Genomic DNA, 21,100 nt, shown 5'->3' with positions numbered 1-21,100 from the left:
GAGGAAATAGATGAAATGGGATGTGTCAGAAGGCAAAGGATCCTTCCTGCTACAAAGGAAAAGGGGGATGGGATGTGGAGGCTGCCCAAAGCCGATGACTGACATTCAACTTCAAGAGGGGCATGCATTTGAATTGCTCAATCAAACTGAATATAAGGGACCTGGAGCATGGCCTAATGGTAGAGTGCTTGCCTCCCATGCACAAACTCATGTGTTCTATTCCTTAGCACCACATACACAGAAAAAGCTGGAAGTGGTATTGTGGCTCAAGGGTAGGCCTTGAGAAAGCTCAAGGATAGTGCCCAGGTCCTGAGTTCAAGCCCAGGACTGGCAGAAAAAAAGGAATGTAAATTAGGCAGCATCCAAGAGAGAATGGGAACTCTATATGTCTTGGCTCAGTGATGGAGTAGGGAGAGATGTCCATGTGTGAAGTGCCCCTGTGGCTCAAGTGGCAGATCACTAGCCTTGAGCAAAATGTGTCCAAGGAGGCACCCAGGCTAGAGCTCTACCACTCTCTAGCTCTACTCCTGGGTCTTCGTGCATGCTAGGCAAGCACTCCACCACTAGGCCACAATTCTAACTCACCAAATAATGGATTTTATTATGATATTTCCACCGGTGCACAAGAGAACTGTGTTCTTATTCACATTCTCATCCTGGTTCCTATACACCTTCCTATCCTTCCCTCTGCTTAGGCCTTTTTTATTTGGATGTTTGATTACTTGTACATATGGGTCTAGACTCCAAATGTAAGAGAAAACATGTGGTGGTCACAAGTCTGACACATTTTCCTTGGCTTTTCTGATGTCCACTTCCTCTCATTTTCTTGGAACTAACACACTTTTATTCTCATAGATGACTGAACAATACTCCATTGTGTGTGTGTGTGTGTGTGTGTGTGTATTTTTTCCTCCCTCCGTTCATCTGTTGGCAGAAACTTGAGTGGCCACATAAATCTTTACTGTTATAATAGTGCCACAGTAAACATGAGTGTCCAGTTCTCAACAATACTGAATTTATAGTGTCTGTGACGTGTTTCACTAATTAGGTAGGAAATTTGAACAGGTTCACCATACCTCTCTCATTTGGGAAGCTCCAACATTACGTTGTTGGAAGAGACATGTTGATTTCTCAGGAACCGTTCCGAATCCCAAACTGCTCCTCATAGGAGGAAATGGAATGAATCTCCTGCCCTCCAGTTTTGGCTTTTAAATATTAATTTTTTCCACTTTTTAAAACTTACAAAATAGTTCCTGTTGCTTCCTCCCTTCCTCCCTCCCTCCCTTCCTCCCTTCCTCCCTTCCTTCCTTCCTTCCTTCCTTCCTTCTTTCCTTCCTTCCTTCTGCCCTACTTCCCTCCCTCCCTCTCTCTTCTCTCCCTCCTCTCTTTTTCTCGCTCTTACTCTCTGACTCCTCCCTTTCTGTTTTGCTGTCAGTACTGGGACTTGAACTCACCGCTACTGGCTCTTACTTATGTCAGAGTTGGCCCTTCTCACTTGAGTTGTGTGTCTACTTCCGACTTGTTGGTGGTTACATTTAGACTTTCCTGCCTGGGCTGTCTTGAGCCATGATCCTGAGGTATCAGCCTCCTCAGTAGCTAGGATTTCCCTTGTAAGCCTCCAGCGATTGTTGATACCAGTGTGAGGGCCTGACAGTGGTATGTACTTTCACCAGCCCTCCTCACCTCCCATTTCACTTTGTGCTTTCTCTGCCTTCCTGTGAGCTCACTTGGACCATGTGAGAAAGTCCAGTTCTCCTCTTAGGTTGGGTTACTGTGGCTGAGATTGACGGTGTGGCAAGCTGGCCTAGAGGTGTCCTGTGCTGTTCTTCATCATTGCACTGAATGGTGTAGGGTCATCTGCTTGAGCACTGATATCTGTAGTTTCCCAAACCCCAATCCCACCGAGGTATGATATTGCTCTCCTATTAAAAGCAATCACTCATAACCCTAGCCACTGATGATGGTGTGAACGGAACCTGAATGTCAATTTAGACTGGAAAGTTTGAGGGTCCATCTCCAATTCATCAGCAAAATGCTGGACTGGAGTCATAATTTAAGTGGGAGAGTACCTGCTGTGAGCACAGAACTCTCTCTCTCTCTCTCTCTCTCTCTCTCTCTCTCTCTCTCTCTCTCACACACACACACACACACACACACACACACACACACTCACTCACTCACTCACGCAAACAAAAGAGGGAAGAAGGAAAGGTCTGGTGTGGTGGACTCCTCTGTGAGAGGCCTGTAGACATTCTGGTCAGCTTTCTCTGGGGATGAAGCACTGGAGATGACTGGTATCCCATGATGCCATCTTGCCTTCTCCATGCTGGGATCACCTGCTTAGCCCTCTCAGAAAGCACCATGTGATCTCCAAGTACACTGCTCATCTGTCTCTGACCACAACTCCTGGAGCTCACAGCATAGGTTTGATTTTCCTGAAAGGCCAGATCCATGATCCTTCCCCTGGGACTCAGAGAAGACATTTAATTATTTGCGAACCTCAAGTTTCTTCTATAAAATGAAGCTAATCATATCTCATACATTATAGAGATGATCTGAGAGATGAGATGAAATCAAACATTCTAAACATGTAGCTAGGTCCTAGATCTTGTATGCTCTGCCTCCCAAGTGCTGGTATAACAGACCTGTACAATCACACTTGCAACTAAGTTTTTCCTTTGCTTTCTTCACCTTCCAGGTACTGAACTCAGGACCTTGGGCATGTTCCTCTACCAATCCTCAGTACTGGGGTATTTTAGGAGGAAGGGAGGAAATTAGGTCACGGTGAGCATGCCCTTAAATGGCATAGTGGGGATGATAGTCTCTGTGTGCCCTCTCTCCCTCTCCCCCCCCTCTCTCTCTGTCTCTCTCTGTCTCTCTCCCCACCCCCCAGCCACTGAGTTACACAGGCCTCCTCTTCTATCACATGTTCCAGTTGATATACATTGCTCAAAACAATATAGCCAAGAGATATGTTTGGATGAGGCAATGTAAACCTTTTCTTCTTTTCAGTGGATTGTCTCAACTATTTTGTAACAGACAGCTGACTCTCCAGGTGAAGTGAGATTTTCTTTGTATTGTGTAACCCAGGTACACAGTGATGAGAAACCCAAAGGAAAAACTCTGACTGTAAATCTGTCACATTTTCTGTTGATGCCATAGTTTTAGATGTTTAAATATTCATGTGTTTGGCAAATACATTAGAACCAGAGTGATAAATGGAACTGTATAGAAGGTTACCTGTGATGTTAAAAGGGTCCTCAGTGATTAACAACTGTGCATTAGTAATTCTGACGATGACACGCCGTTAAGTTTCATACTGTTTCTCTCTTCCCTCTTGTTCGACTATAACAGAAGGTCCATGGCATTAAAAAGAGCAGAGGAGAATGCAGATCAATAATGATTGGCTTACAGGGAATTGGAAGTCCAGAAACTATATATCTTTAACATTTGATTTTTCTTTTAGCAGGAAATGGGTTTATTATTTTAACTGTGTGGTAGCAGCTAAGATTTTCTAGTTTTTTTTTTTTGCCAATCCTAGGTCTTGAACTCAGGGCCTGAGCACTGCCCTTGGGTTTTTTCCTCAAGACTAGCATTCAACCACTTGAGCCACAGCACCACTTCTGGCTTTTTCTTATGTATGTGGTACAAGAGGAATCGAATCCGGGTCTTCATGCATGTTAAGCAAGCACTCTACCACTAAGCCAAACACCCAGCCGAGTTTATAGTTTTTAAAAACACATATATAGCCAGGTGCTGGTGGCTGCTGCTCCAATCCTAGCTACTCAGGAGGCTGGAGCTTGAACTCAGGGCCTGTGTACTGTCCTTGGGTTTTCTTAAGGCTAGAGGTCTACCACTTGAACCACAACACCACTTAGAGATTTTCTTTTTCTTTCTCTCTCTCTCTCTCTCTCTCTCTCTCTCTCTCTCTCTCTCTCTCTCTCTCTCTCTTTCCTTCCTTCTTTCTTTCCTTCTTTTGTGGTGTGTCATTAGACTTGAAGTCTGGGCCTGGGCATTGCCCCTGAGCTCTTTTTCAGCTCAAGGCTATCACCCTACCGCTTGAGCCTCAGCACCATTTCTGATTTTCTAGTTGTTAACTGGAGATAAGAGTCTCACGGACTTTACTGCCCCGGCTGGCTTTTATGTGCAATCCTTAGATCTCAGCCTCCCGAGTGGATGGTATTACAGCTGTGAGCCACTGTGCTGGGCTATTATGACTTTCTGTGTAGGTGGTACAAGGAATCAAAACTGGGGCCTTCGTGCGTGCTAGGCAAGTACTCTACTAATAGTCCACATTCCTGGCCACACAAATCATTTTTATAGGGAAATCTTGGTTTTTGAATAGAAAGAAAAGATGTTATAGGATTTTCTAATCCAATGTTTCATTTATCATTGTTTGATGGATTTTTCCCAGTAGAATATTTCACTTGTGATGTTTTTCTGAACTTCATTGTGTTGATATAGTATGGCTTATTTTCTGTCTTCTTTCACCCATCATGATGCCATAAGCACTCAATGCATATGATAGTATTAATAACCCTATTAACGGCTAATATTTGTCAAGTGTTTCCTCTCTATGGATCAGGCAGTATTTAACTAGTCACATAATATGCTATAGCTTACAACAGCCAATGAGGTAAATCTATTACAAGTGCCATATATCACACAATAATGGAAAGAAAAGTTTCAAGAACTTACCAAGTACTAGACAGAAGTGAGTAACAAAGCAGGGATTTGCACCCAGGCAACTTAAACCCAGACTCTAAGCCTCATAGTTGCTGTAAATCCTGCTCAGCCCAATTATTCCTAAGCCATGCAGCTTCATAGAAGCCATGCAGTTCTTATAGAAGGCACTGAGGATTTTGGGGAATAGAATATTGTCCTATTAATCTTTACATATCCATAACTTAGTGAAATGTACAGCTCATATCAAGAATTTAGTACGTATTTTTCAAAAGTGAATTAATTTCTGATTTGGGCATAAAACATTGGGAAAACATCACAGAATGCTGTACTGACTCAATAAAATTTAAGTGGCGTCCACAGTATTTTCTACGATTTTTCTCACTCTACTAGTAACTTGCATTCCCCATCAAATAGTGGAATTAGGAAGTCCCATGCTGTGGTTCATGTGATAATCTACTGAGCAGGAGGCTGGGATATGGAGGATGAGAGATTCAAGGTCAGGCAGAAAGTTCTGTGAGTTTGTCTCCAAAGTGGCCAGCCAAAACTGGGATATATGGCTCAAGTATTAGAGTGTCAGCCAAGCAAGCAAGTCAAGAGAGCATGAGGTCCTGAGTTCAAACATTAATGAAATAGCCAGCAAAATTAGGATATATGGCTCAAGTATTAGAGTGTCAGCAAAGCAAGCAGGTCAAGAGAGCATGAGGTCCGGAGTTCAAACATTAATGAAATAGCCAGCAAAAATTAGGATATATGGCTCAAGTATTAGAGTGTCAGCAAAGCAAGCAGGTCAAGAGAGCATGAGGTCCTGAGTTCAAACATTAATGAAATACCCAGCAAAAATTAGGATATAGAGTGGCCGTGAGGCCGCGCTGCTCCCGGCCTGGTGACAGCGGCCGCCGGAAGCAGACATGGCGGCGCTGGTGAGCGACGAGCTGGAGGCTTTGGCGGTGATTTTCTGCGGGCCCCACGAGTGGGAGGTGTTGAGCCGCTCAGGTGAAGACCCCGGGCCATCAGCCTCAGGTGTTCTCCCCGTGGCCCGGCCGGGGGCCCCGCCCCGCGCCCCTCCCCCCTGGCCCTGGCGCTCTGAGACCCAGGCTCCTTCCCTGAGGCCTTGAAACAGAATCCACACCAAGGCTGAAGGACTTGAGATGTGGATATACCCTGAGAGTCGGTATTCCAGTTACCTGTCACCTACCACTTGTGCCTGCCCAGGATCTCAGTTAACTCTGAACTCCTGACCAGGGCCCAGTGGGAGACTGGGAAGGACATGCTACTCGAGCAAGCAGAGACCCTCCTGTCAGAACCTATGGTTCAGGAGCTGGTCCTCTGGTGTCAGCAGAATCTCCGGCATATCCTCAACCAGCCAGAACCCAGAAAGGGCAGCAGCCAGGATGCTTTTGCAGTCAGCCCGACCATGGATGATGGATTGTGGCTGGCTCTTTTGCATCTAGATCCTATGAGAGCAAAGACTAAATACATCAGAACTGTGCAGAAATGGGCTTCTGATTTAAGGCTCACAGCAAGACGGATGTTCATGGGTAAAATAATACTGATTTTACTGCAAGGACACAGAAGCAACATCAAGGAGTACCTGATGCTGCAGAAAACCTCCAAAGTCGATGTGGACTCAAGTGGAAAGAAATGCAAAGAGAAAATGATTAGTGTACTATTGGAAACAAAAGTACAGACAGAACACACAAGGTTTCTGGCATTGGAAGTCAAAGAGTATTCAGTGTGGGATGACTTACAAAAGGAATTTGAAGCTGCAGGACTTCAGAAGGTTTTCCCCGAATTCGTGCTTGGGCTGGTGAAATAAAATGAATGACAGGAGTCTGGATCAAACAGCAGGGTTTTGTTGATGTTGTTGCCCTGGCTTGGTGGAGGGGCTATTGAAAGAATTATAAGGAGGCAATGTTAAGGTTTCTCTCAAGTACAGTCTTTCTCATTCTGGGACAAAAGCTGTGTTTCATAGAATATACGCATGTCCTAATTTTTGCCAGGGAAAACTGGGCTTAACAGATGGAACTTTATTTAAAAGATAAAGAGATGAAAGCAAAAAAGCCTTTGTTTTTTTCATATATTTTTATTCTAATTAATAGAAGGGTTACATTATATTCGCCAGATAGAAGGTGCATTAATTCACATACATTGATACCCTTTCTTATGTCTTGGTCCCCATTTCCCTCCTCCCCCACCCCCACCCCTCATCTTGTTTTTCCCCCTTCCCTATCCAGTTTCAAATAACCAAATACAAATGTATCCAATATAGCTGCTTTTGCGCAGCAGCGGAAATTTCACCGCTCCAGGGCTCCTGGGGAAGAAATTAAAGTCAGTGTCTCCCTCTCCCCCCCCTCTCTCTCCTGCTCTGTCTCCCCCTCCCCTCCCCTCTGCCCATCCCCTCCCTGCGCCTTCCATGGGCACTGCGCAGGCCGGCAGCCGCCGCGTGGCGGGCGCGATGCCAGGATGGGCCTGATCTGGCTCCTGCTGCTCAGCCTGCTGGAGCCCGGCTGGCCCTCGGTGGCCCCGGGGGCGCGGCTGTGGCGCGATGCGGGCAGGCTCGGCGGCGGCGTGTACCAGCGCCTAGGCGGGGCGCCCTGGCGCCGCCAGCTCTACTGCACCACCCGGTACCACCTGCAGCTGCACCCGAGTGGCCGCGTGGACGGCAGCCTGGAGCACAGCGCCTCCAGCTTCCTGGAGATCACGGCGGTGGAGGTGGGGTCGTGGCCATCAAGGGGCTCTTCTCTGGACGGTACCTGGCCATGAACGAGAGAGGGCGGCTCCACGCTTCGGAGCACTGCAATGCCGAATGTGAGTTCCTCGAACGAATCCACGAGCTGGGCTACAACACCTACGCCTCCCGCCTGTACCGCTCGGTGCCCGGCGGCCCGGGCCCGGCGCCACCCCAGTGCCCACAGGCTGTGGTACGTGGCCGTGAATGGCAAGGGCCGGCCACGCCGGGGCTTCCGGGCCCGCCGCACGCAGAAGTCCTCCCTCTTCCTGCCCCGTGTGCTGGACCCCAAGGACCACGAGAGGATGCGGCTACTCCATGGCGGCCGCCACGGCGGCCACGGCGGCAGAGGCAGAGCCGGGGGTCACCGGGCCCACGCCAGGCGGTGCACCCCAGCCCGAGCCACCGCAGGCACCACACCTCGCACCTGGCCCTGACTGACTCTCCCGGCCACAGGCTTCCTCCTGCCCTCTGCAACCAGGCTGGATGGGACTCGAGGGGCCTCAGTTTCCCCACGTCCAGCGGTCGGTGTCGGCTGGCCGGAGGCTTTGTGTAACTGGGACATTAAAGTATTTTAGTATAAAAAAAAGAAAAACAAATACATAAACTAAAACAACTATAAAGATCACCAGAGAAATATATCTCCTCCAAAATCAACTCTTTCCATAAGAGATTTTAAAGAGAGTGAAATGGGTGATATTTGAAAGAACTTGCTCAGAAATCTAAATAAACGCTACGAAGACAACAGCTGAACAAAATGAAGTAATGAAGCCAACATAGCATAAAAAAATAAAAATCCAAGGAGGAAACAGATATTTTGAAGAGTCAAAATTTTAGAAAGGAAAATTTCAATAATCCAATTAATTCAATTAAACATATTGTGAACAGAATTAAAAGAAAGTGAGGATGGAGTATTAGAGATCAAAGATAAAGTAGCGCAATTAGATCAATCAGACAAACAACAAAAATAAGAAAATATAAACGTAACATGTAAAACTTGCCAGGTATGGTGGCTCACGTTTATAATCCTAGCTACTCAAGAGTTTGACGTTTGAGGATCGTGGTTCAAAGACAGCAGGTAGGAAACTCCATGAATCTCTTATCACTAGTTAACCATCAAAAAGTAGACATGGAGGTGTGACACAAATGGTAGAGCAGAACAGCTCAAGGACAGCACCCAGGCCCTGAGTTCAAGCCCTAACACTGGTGCAAACAAACAAACAAACAGACAGACAAATAAACAACAAAAGGAAACCCATGAATCATGGGTCTGGAAAAAAAGTACAAACTAAAAACACAGGAAACGAACTCCATAAAAAAGACAGTAGTGAACGCTTTAAGTCTGGATGACCTGAGTCATCCAGGTCCACTCGGAGGCCTTCAGGATACCAACAGGCAAGATCAGCAAAAGGACTAGACTATATTTGAAGCACTGGCTATGCAAAAAAGAGACTATGAAAACTGTAAGAGAAAAATGGAGAGAAGCAAGGGAAGGCCACTTCATATTCATAAAAAGAAAGATCTCTTAATAAGAGATAACAATTTTAACATATATGCCTCTCATGTTGATGCATCCAAACTTATGAAGCAAACAGTACTGCATTTGCCAGTGCAGATGGAGTCCAACATAATGTGAGTGGGGTGCTGTGAGACCTCAAACTCCAATAGGCAGGATATCCAGACCATTATTGGACCTCAAAACCATGAACCAAGAAACATCAGAATGGAATGGCACTGTCGACCAAATGGACTTAAGAAACCATTGCACACTACTTTATCATCCGCATGATACAGTCATCCCGGAAATCCATGGAACTTTTTTCAAAGTAGATAGTGTTTTAGGATAGTAAGCAAATACTAATAAATAGATGAGAACAGAAATAATTTACTTTCTTCTTCCTGATAACAATGCAATAAAACTTGAAGTCAAAAAAAGCTACAGAAAATATTCAAGTGCATGGAGACTGAGCACATATGATTCAATGGCCAGAAGAATTAGGAAGGAAATCAAGAAATCTTTAGAATCTAATGAACATGAAAGCATAACTCACAAGAGCCTCTGGTATAATTCAAAGGAAGTGCGAGGGGAAATGTTTCTAGCTATGATGCTAGAATCATTAAGACATACATAAAGGTGACTATGTAAATAAAGGGTGATTTCAAGGAAAGAACTTAATGATACACCTGAACATGGCAGGAAAATTAGGAGGCTGAAAGCAATGATGATTGGGGAGACATGAACGAAAGCAGGATAGACTAAAAATAGAAAGAATTAACGGAATAAAACTTGTAATGAAAAGATAACTAATATCGACAAAGCCCTAGATAAAAACTAACCAAAATAAGGAAGAAAAAGACCCCAAATGGAAAAAATTGCAAGTAAAAATGGAGATGTCACAGTGAATACCAGTGTACTTTGAAGACTATGTTCTAATAAATTGAAAAATAGAGAAAAATTTGATAAATTTCTAGATGCTGTTGACTCTCCAAGGCTAAACCAACTAGATGGAGAACCATTTAAACAGAGCGAGAGCAATAAAGTTGAAATCGTAATACTCTTCAACATATAAAGTCACAGGATTAGATCCACTCAGTACTATTTTCAATATTGAATACTGGCATAGTCTTTGAACTCTTGCTGGCACAATAAGTTGGCTATCTCCTGGAGAACCTTCAGAATTCAGTCCTCAAGCTGACTATCTGAAACATCAACAATTTTTCTTATACTTCACAGTTTGGTGCCAAGTCAGACAACTCTTTTTTTTTTTGCAGGGGCGGGGGAGAATTCATGGAGGTCACTTGATGGTGGTTAGGAGGTTTTGTTGGAACATGGGCTGATCTGGACAATCCAAGACAACTTCACTTGTATATGAATCCTCCTTTGGTCTCACTGAGTCTTGTATTCTACTCCATTCATCTTTGGGTCTAGTTTTGTGCCAATACAAGCTGTTTTTTTTCTTCTTATTATAGCTCTGTAATAGAGGTTGAGGTCTGGGATTATAAACCCACAAGTACTGCTTTTTTGCTTAGAGTTTCTTTGGCTATTTCACATCTTTTTTGTTCCATATGAAGGTTTGGATTGTCTTCTTTATCATTTTAGGTGCCTTGAGACAATAAAGGTAAGAGGCAGTGCCCAGTTCCTGAGTTCAAGTCTCAAGAAGAGCAAGAAAGAACTTAGCCACTGTTAATGGGTATTACACTTCCTGGTGGCTTTCACCTGGATTCCCCTGAGGAGATCTTGCCCATTCTTTATGGTGGACAGCATCGTGCTTATGTTTAGCTAGTGCCCTTCATCCAAAACTAAATCAATCAGTAATGGCCTCAAGAGCTTGGTCCTCCATAATGTCTCCTACTGTGCTGAGTCCAGTGATTGTTACCCACAGACCTATGACAGTGAGTCCACATCTGTCCTTCAGTGTGCCATTCCATCTATGAGCATGCACTTGACCTTCTAAAAAGCATAATTCTTGACAGTATGGTGAAATGAAAGCCACATGGAATATAAGAATATCCTTGAATAGTGTGTGAACTGAAATTTCCCAGTGTGCAACTTTGCAGTGCACATGTTGTTTAGGGAGACAGTCACATTTCAGAGTATTAGAATACAGCTTCATGTATTAGAAAAATGGAGGAGAATGGAAACAGAATAGGCTGGACTCAATCATCAACAGAACGGGGCATGAATTGTAGAATAGCAAGGGGCAGAGATCTACCCACAGGCATAGAGGTTGAGCAAGGGACTGGGTTTGGGGTAGGCCTTTATAGGGCTTAAAAAGGGAGCAAACATTAAAAGAGGGGTAATGGTCTGTTGGAGGTACAGGGTGATGTGCTTGTCCAGGCCCCCAGTGGAATTTTCCACCTGTAGTGTGGGGGACATTATCCCCTGGGGACCTAGGTCAGAATCACCTGCCTGCAGACAAGCACCTGAGCATGTGCCTGGTGCCTTGCTTGACCAGGAGGAATTGAACAGCACTCAATCCTTCACCAAGCTCTGTGAGATCACCTCAACCTCCAGTCCCATTTTTTTGTGCCAGACCTGGGCCTTGAACTCAGGGCCTGGGCACTGTCCTTGGGCTTTCTCAGGGCTAGAGCTCTACCACTTAAACCACTGCACTATTTCTGACTTTTTGCTATGTATGTGGTACCAAGGAATCAAACCCCGGTCTTCGTGCATGCTAAGCAAGCATTCTACCAGTAGGCCAAACTGCCAGCCCCCTCCAGACCCACTTTCTGGTAGAGATGTTAGTGCAACCTCAATGTAGTGAAACTAAATTGAACCCTTGCTTAGTGGAAGGAGGACAGGCCCTTCCTTCATTAGAGTACAGAAGGTTGGCAGCCTTTGCCGTGCATACATAAAATCCACTGAGCATCCTGCCAGCTTCCCAGGTCAAAACACATGAAAGAGCACTGTCTTTGTAACAGTAGAGATGAAAGAAGAAAATCATGACCAGAGTATGGAACAAGAATTTTAATAGAGTGTGAAAATTCAAACCTTACAGTTCCTTTCGAAACATCTCCCCAGGATAATTCGTGAGCACTGTCCGTTTTGGCATGTGTCCACATATTCACTCAAGAACTGGGACACACATCAGGGCCCACACTCCTGAAATTCCAATCTTCAATGGTCTGCAGTGTTTGGAGTGCTGCTCTATGAAACAGTGATGGGATTGGCTTGACCTTGACACCATTAATGGGGCAATGAGTTTCCTCTACATGTGGGTAAGAATGAGATCTAGCAGCGGCATTTTGCTCAACACCAGAGCTCTGCAGTGTGTGGTTTCCATCACGTGGTGAGTCTGATTCCAGCCTGATGTCAGAGGCTTGGATTTTGGTGTAGCCTAACTAAGAGTGGAAAGGCTGAGGGTAGGGAATTGTCCTTTGATGAAATTTTGAAGGCCATGGAGGATGAGTAAGAGAAAGAGTATTAAGTCCATATATTTTAGTTATGTTTAAAATTATTTTAATGTTTTATAAAAATTAACTCTGCTTGTGGTAGTTATAATAATTGTATAAACAAGTGTAGATAGACCAATTGAGGTTAAGTATTGTTTGTGGGGTAGGTAGGTGTTTACTTCAAGGAATAGTTTAAGTAGAACTCCAGCTTTGGGAGTTGGCGGTAGGATGAAAAAGTCTTTTCCTTGAGTTCGCTCTAAGGGGATTTTATACCTCTTTGTAGGTTTACAAGACCTAAGTATTGGAATTATACTATTAGAGCGATCTTCATTTGAGTAATTTATTTTCAATTAAGCCTGCTAGTGGTATAAGAATTAAAATAATGATGAAATATATGATTGAGGCTGTTTGACCAATAATAATAAATGGGGGCTCAACGGGTTGCCCTCCAATCCATGTGAGTAAAAATAGGTCTGCCACTAGGGTTCAGAATAGGAATTGGCTTAGTGGGCGGAATGGAAGGCTTCGTTGGTTTGATGTATGAAGGTAGGGAAGAAGGGCTAGGACTAAAATTGATAAGACTAGGGCTACAACACCTCCTAGTTTATTGGGAATAGATCGTAGGATAGCATAGGCAAATAAGAAGTATCATTCAGGTTTGATATGTGGTGGGGTGTTGAGAGGATTAGCGGGTATATAGTTGTCTGGGTCTCCTAGTTTGTCTGGGAGGTACAACACTAAGGTCATGAAAAATATAATCAGTAATAGTGCTCCTAAGAAGTCTTTGGTTGAGTAGTAGGGGTGGAATGGGATTTTGGCACAGTCTGATGGGATGCCTAGTGGATTATTTGATCCTGTTTCATGAAGAAATAGGAGGTGGACTGTGGCTAGGGCTGCAATGATAAAAGGGAGGATAAAGTGAAATGCAAAGAATCGTGTAAGGGTTGCTTTATCTACTGAAAACCCACCTCAAATCCATTCTACTAGGTCTTGACCGATATAAGGGATTGCTGATAGGAGGTTGGTAATAACGGTGGCTCCTCAAAATGATATTTGTCCTCATGGTAAGACGTAGCCAACAAATGCGGTGGCTATAGATAAGAATAGGAGCAAGATGCCAACATTTCATGTTTCCTTATAAAGGTAGGAGCCGTAGTAAATGCCACGTCCAATATGGATGTATAGGCAGATAAAAAATAGTGAAGCTCCATTTGCATGTATATATCGGATTAGTCAACCATAACTTACATCTCGGCAGATATGGGTTACTGATGAAAAAGCTGTTAGAGCATCTGATGTATAGTGTATGGCTAGGAATAGGCCAGTTGAGATTTGTAGGATTAAGCATATGCCTAGCAGAGAGCCGAAGTTTCATCAGCCTGAGATATTAGGTGGGGTGGGTAGGTCAATGAAAGCGTGATTTACGATTTTAAATAATGGGTGAGACTTGCGTATAATTGTCATTAGTTTCTACAGTTGAATAACAACGGTGATTTTTCATGTCACTAGTCTTGGCTAATATCCATGTAGAAATTATGAATTACTTGAGTAATTTTCTTTTAATAGTTATAGTTCTTGGAATTGTTGTGGTGGCAGCTAAGCCATCACCAATTTATGCAGGGCTTGGTTTGATTGTTAGTGGGGGTGCTGGGTGTGGTGTGGTTTTATATTATGGTTGTTCTTATATAGGTTTAATAGTATGTCTTATTTATCTAGGTGGAATACTTGTAGTCTTTGGATACACTACTGCTTTGGCTACAGAGGAATATCCTGAGATATGAAGTTCTAATTCTTGAATGTGGTTTTGTTATTTTCTGGTATTGTTCTAGAAATTATTTTGATTGTGCTTTTTATAGAATCTGATGGGTTGAAATATTTGTCTTCTTTTGTAGTAGGGTTAGATTTGCTGGGTGTTGAAGGTGAGGAGATTCTGGTTGTTCGTGAGGATTCTATTGGGGTTGGGAGTATGTATAATCTGGGAAATTGACTCTTAATTATTTCAGGTTGATCTTTACTTGTAGGGGTTTTTATTATTATTGAGATTACTCGTGGAGTTAGATGATAACTAACATTAAGATAATTATAGATAGTATAAAGGATAAAAAGTATAGTTTAATTAGTCCATTTATGTTTGAGGTAGCTGATGATATTGAGGTTTGTGTTGATTCGATATTTTTAGGTAAAATTTTTTCGAGTCACATAAGATCTAGTAATGATGTTGCAATTTTTTGGTTGAATTTTAGAATAATTGTAGTCATATATCGGTGAATGATTAGTGGAAAATATCCTAGTATAATTGAAAAATTAAATTTATAGTTGTTAGGATATATTTTTATATAACAAGTTATTAGGTTTAGTTCTATGGCTACTATAACACCTATTACTGTGATTAGAATAGCTGTTAATTTAATTGTCAGTGGTATTGTTATATTTTGAGTGTTTATTGGTTGGATATAACCAGATAAAATAAACCCTGCGAAGATACTTCCTAATAATAGACGTTGGATTGGAAAAGTAAGTTTTTTGTTATTTTCATTTATGTACATGATTGTTGTAGACCGTGGTTGATTTGATAGAACGTAGTAGATTAGTCGTGTGCTATAGGCTGCTGTTAGGGATGTGGCTACCAAAGTTGTAATTATTGCTCATGAGTTAGTATAGGAGGTATTTATTGACTCAATGATTAAGTCTTTTGAATAAAATCCGGATAAAAATGGTACTCCTGTGAGGGCTAAATTTCCAATTACAATGGCTGATGATGTGATTGGTATAGATTTTGAAATTCCTCCTATCTTACGAATACCTTGTTCATCGTTTAGGTTGTGAATGATAGATCCAGCGCATATAAATAATATTGCTTTAAAGAAAGCGTGGGTGCAGATGTGGAAAAATGCTAGGTTGGGTTGACTAATTCCTAATGTAACTATTATTAGACCTAATTGGCTTGAAGTTGAGAAAGCGATAATTTTTTTGATATCATTTTGTGTGAGTGCACAAATGGCTGTAAATAGTGTTGTTATTGCTCCAGTGCACAGAATAATCGATAGTATTGTAGCGTTGTTTGATAGTAGTGGATGAAATCGGATAAGTAAGAATACCCCTGCTACAACTATGGTGCTTGAGTGTAGTAATGCTGATACTGGGGTAGGCCCTTCTATAGCGGCAGGTAGTCAGGGATGTAGGCCGAATTGAGCTGACTTTCCGATTGCGGCAATGATTAGTCCTAGTAGAGGTAGATTAGATGTTATTTTTATAGAAAGGATTTGTTGAAAATCTCAGGAGTTGAAGTTTTTGTAAAATCATGCTATGGCAATAACTAGTCCAATATCTCCAATACGGTTATAAATAATAGCTTGTATAGCTGATGTATTGGCGTCTGTTCGTCCGTATCATCACCCAATAAGCAGAAAAGACATGATTCCTACTCCTTCTCATCCGATAAATAATTGGAATATATTGTTTGCGGTAACTAGGATCAGTATGGTGATTAAGAATATACTTAGATAGTCTACAAATCGATCAAGATACGGGTCATGTTTTATATATCAATGTGAGAATTCTATAATTGACCATGTTACATATAATGCTACAGGTATAAATATGATTGAGTAAAAGTCCATTTTGAAGCTTATGTTGATGCTGATAGTGTGGATGGTAATTCATTGTCAGTTTAAGATAATAATTTCTTTGTTAAGGTTGAGATAGATTGTTAATGGAATTAGACTTAGGATAAATGCTCATTTTACAGTTAATATGTTGCTTGTATTTGGTTTATTGAGTGCTAGTAGGTTAAATATAAATGGTTTTAGAAGAATAATAAAGATAAATATATAGGAGAAAATTATTATATTTATTACTTTTGTTTGGAGTTGCACCAATTTTTTGGTTCCTAAGACCAACGGATTACTGTTATCCTAAAAAAGTAAAAAAGCCATATTTATATATATGGGGCTAAAGAATTAGCAGTTCTTAGCTATTACTTTTTCGGTAATTAAAAGGGTTTAATCTTTATCTGTAGATTCACAATCTAGTGTTTTTATAAACTATAATTACAAAATGTTGGACCTAGGATTAGTTCTGGTTTTAGTATAAGTATAACTATGGGAAGCAGGTGAAAAGCAATTAAGGAGTGTTCTCGGGTATGGGTAGGTTTTAGGTTCATAAGGTGATCAGGTAGTTTTCCTCGTTGAGTCGAGATGAGTATATACAATGTATAGGCTGCTGTGATTAGTATATTCAGTCCCGTTAATATAATGGTTGTTGTGGCTCATTTGAAAGTTGAGATAATAATAAATAATTCTCCAATTAAATTGATAGTGGGTGGTAGGGCTAGGTTTGTTAGTGAGATTAAAAATCATCACATAGCTATTAACGGTAGGATAGATTGTAAACCTCGAACTAATAGCATAGTTCGGCTATGTACGCGTTCATAATTAGTGTTGGCTAGGCAGAATAGGGCTGATGATGTTAATCCGTGGGCAATTATTATAGCGGTAGCTCCTATGTAGCTTCAAGGGGTTTGGATTATAATGGCTAAGATAACCAGGGCTATGTGGCTGACAGATGAGTAAGCAATCAGTGATTTTAGGTCCGTTTGTCGTAAACAAACTGAACTAGTTATCAATATACCTCATAATGATAAGAGGATAAATGGAAAAATTATTTTTTCTGAGTTTGGACTGATAAAGAGTGATAAGCGTATTATGCCATAGCTGCCTAATTTTAGGAGGATTGCTGCAAGTACTATGGAGCCTGCAATTGGTGCTTCAACATGGGCTTTTGGAAGTCATAGGTGTAACCCATAAAGTGGTATTTTTACTATGAAAGCTATTATACATGCTAGTCATAGCAAGTTGTTTGTTCATTCAGGAACATTAGTTTTAACAATATACTGTAGAGAGCATAAATTTAAGGTACCTTCTATTTTGTATAAGCAGATTAGGGCAATCAATAGGGGAATGGAACCTAGTAGTGTATAAAATAAGAAATATGAGCCCGCTTTTAGTCGTTCAGTTTGATTACCTCATCGTGTAATGATAATCACTGTGGGAATAAGGGTGGCCTCAAATAAGATATAGAATATGATTAATTCCGTAGCTGAGAAGGTTATAATTAGGAGGGCTTGTAAAATAATTAATAAGGTGATATAAGTTTTTTTCCATAGGGGTGATTCTTTGGATAAATGATTTTGGCTGGCTATAAGTATTAATGGAGTTAGTCAGTAGGTGAGAATTATTAAAGGTATAGATAGTATATCTGAGAAGAATATTAGAGAGAAATATATGGTTGGATACGGGGAGATAAGGTTAATAATAGCCCCTATTGTGATAATTAGGCTGTATGATGTTGAGTAGATTCAGATTATTTTATTGTTAGATAATCAGATTATTGGGATAATTATTAGTAATGGGATGATGATTTTAGCATTGTAGGAGATTTAGATTTTGTACATAATCTGAGCCATAATTTATAGATACTTTGACTAGTAAAGACAATCCGATAGCTGCCTCACATGCTCCTAAGACTAGTAAAATGATTGGGAATACAAATGAGTAAGTGTAGTGATTTAATGTTGTTTCTACACATATTAATATACATAAGGTTAACATTATTCCCTCTAGGCACAAGAGAGAAGATATTAAGTGTGATCGAAAAATTATTATTCCAGTTATTGAAATAGAGAATATTAGGTAAAGATTTAATATTGTTGGTGGCATATGATGGTTATGAGCTTAATCATAATCTAATGAGTCGAAATCAGTTATTTTATTTAAACTAACCATCATATTCATCTCATTCTAGGCCTTTATTGCTTCATTCATATGCTAGACCTAGTGCTAGAATAGTAATTAAAGTTAATGCTAGCATTATTATTGACTGTGTGTCTTGATATTGGAAGGCTCATGGAATGGGTAATAATAGAGCAATTTCTAGGTCAAAAAGTAGGAAAGCAATAGCCACTAGGAAAAATTTTATGGAGAAAGGGAGATGTGCGGAGTTTATAGGATCAAACCCACATTCACAGGGATGTACTTTTTCTGAATAAATATTCATTTGAGGCACTCAAAAAGCTACTAAGACTAGAATTAGTGAAATGGTGAAATTTAGTGTTAGTGATAAAATTAGGTTAATTACTTTTTCTTGGAATATAACCAAATCCTTTTGATTGGAAGTCAAATGTACTGATATACTAAAAAAGTAAGATCCTCATCAATAAACTGATACATAAAGGAATAATCACACTACATCTACAAAATGTCAATATCAAGCAGCAGCTTCAAATCCGAAGTGATGAGTAGATGTAAAATGATATTGGATTTGACGCAATAAGCACACTAATAAGAATGTTATTCCAATTATAACATGAAGGCCGTGGAAGCCCGTAGCCATGAAAAAGGTAGATCCGTACACTCCGTCGGCAATAGTAAAAGGAGTTTCTAGGTATTCAGATCCTTGGAGTGCAGTGAAATAAGTGCCTAATAAAATTGTGATTGTTAGCGCTTGGATTATGTTACCTCGGTTGCCTTCTATAAGGCTGTGATGGGCTCATGTAATAGATACCCCTGATGCTAGTAATACAGATGTGTTCAGGAGTGGTACATCTAGAGGATTTAGTGGTAGGATTCCGGTAGGGGGTCAGCATCCCCCTAGTTCGGGTGTTGGTGCCAGACTAGAGTGATAAAATGCTCAAAAGAATCCTGCAAAAAAGAAGATTTCTGAGATAATAAACAGAACTATGCCGTAGCGTAAGCCTTTTTGAACAACTGGGGTGTGGTGGCCTTGAAATGTCCCTTCTCGGATAATATCTCGTCATCATTGATATATAGTTAAAGTATTGGTAAGTAATCCGATAGCTAGTAAGATATAGGAGTTGTAGTGGAATCACATAATTAGGCCTGACGTAAGTAAAAGGGCAGACAGGGCTCCTGTTAATGGTCAAGGACTTGGGTTTACTATATGGAAAGCATGGGATTGGTGTGTCATTAAGTATTGTCTTGTAGATAAAGACTTACTAGCAGAGTGAATACATATGCTTGAATTAGAGCTACAGCAAATTCAAGGACTGTTAATAAAACCAAAATAATAAAGGTTAGTATTGAACCAACTGGAGAGATAGAGAAAACTACTATTGAGGCACCCCAATGAGGTGAATTAACAAATGTCCTGCCGTGATATTAGCTGTTAATCGAATTGCCAGGGCTATTGGTTGAATAAATAGACTAATAGTTTCAATAATAATTAATATTGGGATTAGGGGGATAGGGGTACCTTGTGGTAGAAAATGGGCTAGGGATGATTTAGTTTTATATCGAAAGCCTAAAAGTACAGTGCCGGTTCATAATGGAATTGCTATAGATAGATTTATTGATAGTTGAGTTGTTGGAGTAAAGGAATGAGGGAGTAAGCCTAGTAGGTTTGTTGATGCAATAAATATAATCAGGGTAATTAACATCAGGGTCCAATTTTGACCTTTGGGATTATGTGTCATTATTATGTGTTTAATAATATTATTTATCAACCATGCTTGAATAGTAGATAATCGGTTGGAGATCAGTCGATTTGTTGAAGGGTAGAATAATATTGGTAATATGATAATTAGGAGTACTGGTGGTAATCCTATTAATGAAGGGGTAGTGAAAGAGGCGAATAAATTTTCGTTCATTTTGTTTCTCAAGAGGGTTTAAATATAGTTGACTCTATTTTTTTAGAGGTGGGATTATTAAAGAAGATGTTATTTTTAATTTTTATTTGAAAGGTAATAAAGAGGGAAATTATAGTCCCTAGAATGGTTATGAATCATGGGGATGTGTCCAGCTGAGGCATGTCACTACGGGATATATCATATCCAGTCTTTAACTTAAAAGGTTAATGCTGAGTTTAGCTTTGTAGTGGTGACTATGACATACTTGATGTTCATGCCTCAAAATATTTTAGGGGTACCATTTCTAGAACGATAGGCATGAAGCTATGATTTGAGCCACAAATTTCTGAACATTGTCCATAAAATAACCCAGGTCGTGATGAGGTTAAAGTGGCTTGATTTAGTCGCCCAGGGATAGCATCAGTTTTTAGGCCTAGTGAAGGTACTGCTCATGAATGAAGTACATCTTCTGATGAGATTAATATACGAATAGGTAGTTCAATTGGTAGAACTACTCGATTGTCTACTTCTAGTAATCGCAGCTCTCCTGGCTTTAAATCTGAAGTAGCAATTATATATGAATCAAATATCAAATCTTCATAATCAGTGTATTCATAACTTCAATATCATTGATGACCTATAGTTTTCACGGTTAAGTAGGGATCATTAATTTCATCCATTATATATAAAATTCGTAATGAAGGCAATGCAATTATGATGAGGATGATGGCGGGTAATACGGTTCAGATCGTCTCTACTTCTTGAGCAACCATTGTACTAGTATGTGTTAACTTAGTAGTTAATATTAGTGAAATAATATATAAAACTAGTGTACTAATAAGGAATACGATTATTAGAGTATGATCATGAAAGTCAGTTAACTCCTCTATGATAGGGGAAGTAGCATCTTGAAGTCCTAGTTGTACTGGGTACGCCATTAAGATACACGGGAAATTAACCTGTAATTTAACTTTGACAAAGTTATGTTATTATTTAACTAGTATCTAATAGAGAAAGACATATAGGTATATGGGACTGGCTTGAAACTAGTTTTAGGGGGTTCAATTCCTTCCTTTCTTATATTAGGAGGATTTAATAAACACTGGCTCCTCAAATGTGTGGAAAGGTGGAGGACACCCATGGATTCATTC

The 21,100-nt window shown here is 40.7% G+C and overlaps 2 pseudogenes; both read left to right on the top strand.

Annotated features, from left to right (window-relative positions):
* Positions 1 to 5,594: 5,594 nt before the first annotated feature.
* Positions 5,595 to 6,616, top strand: LOC150039459 (RWD domain-containing protein 3-like; annotated as a pseudogene).
* A 533-nt stretch (positions 6,617 to 7,149) lies between these two features.
* Positions 7,150 to 7,970, top strand: LOC150039458 (fibroblast growth factor 3 pseudogene; annotated as a pseudogene).
* The last annotated feature ends 13,130 nt before the right edge of the window (positions 7,971 to 21,100 follow it).

The sequence above is a fragment of the Megascapheus bottae genome, unplaced genomic scaffold (assembly GCF_031878675.1).
Source record: "Megascapheus bottae isolate mThoBot1 unplaced genomic scaffold, mThoBot2.hap1 HAP1_SCAFFOLD_40, whole genome shotgun sequence".
Lineage (NCBI taxonomy): Eukaryota > Metazoa > Chordata > Mammalia > Rodentia > Geomyidae > Megascapheus > Megascapheus bottae.
Note: the sequence above shows the minus strand (reverse complement) of the source record. Positions and strands in the feature narration are given on the sequence as shown.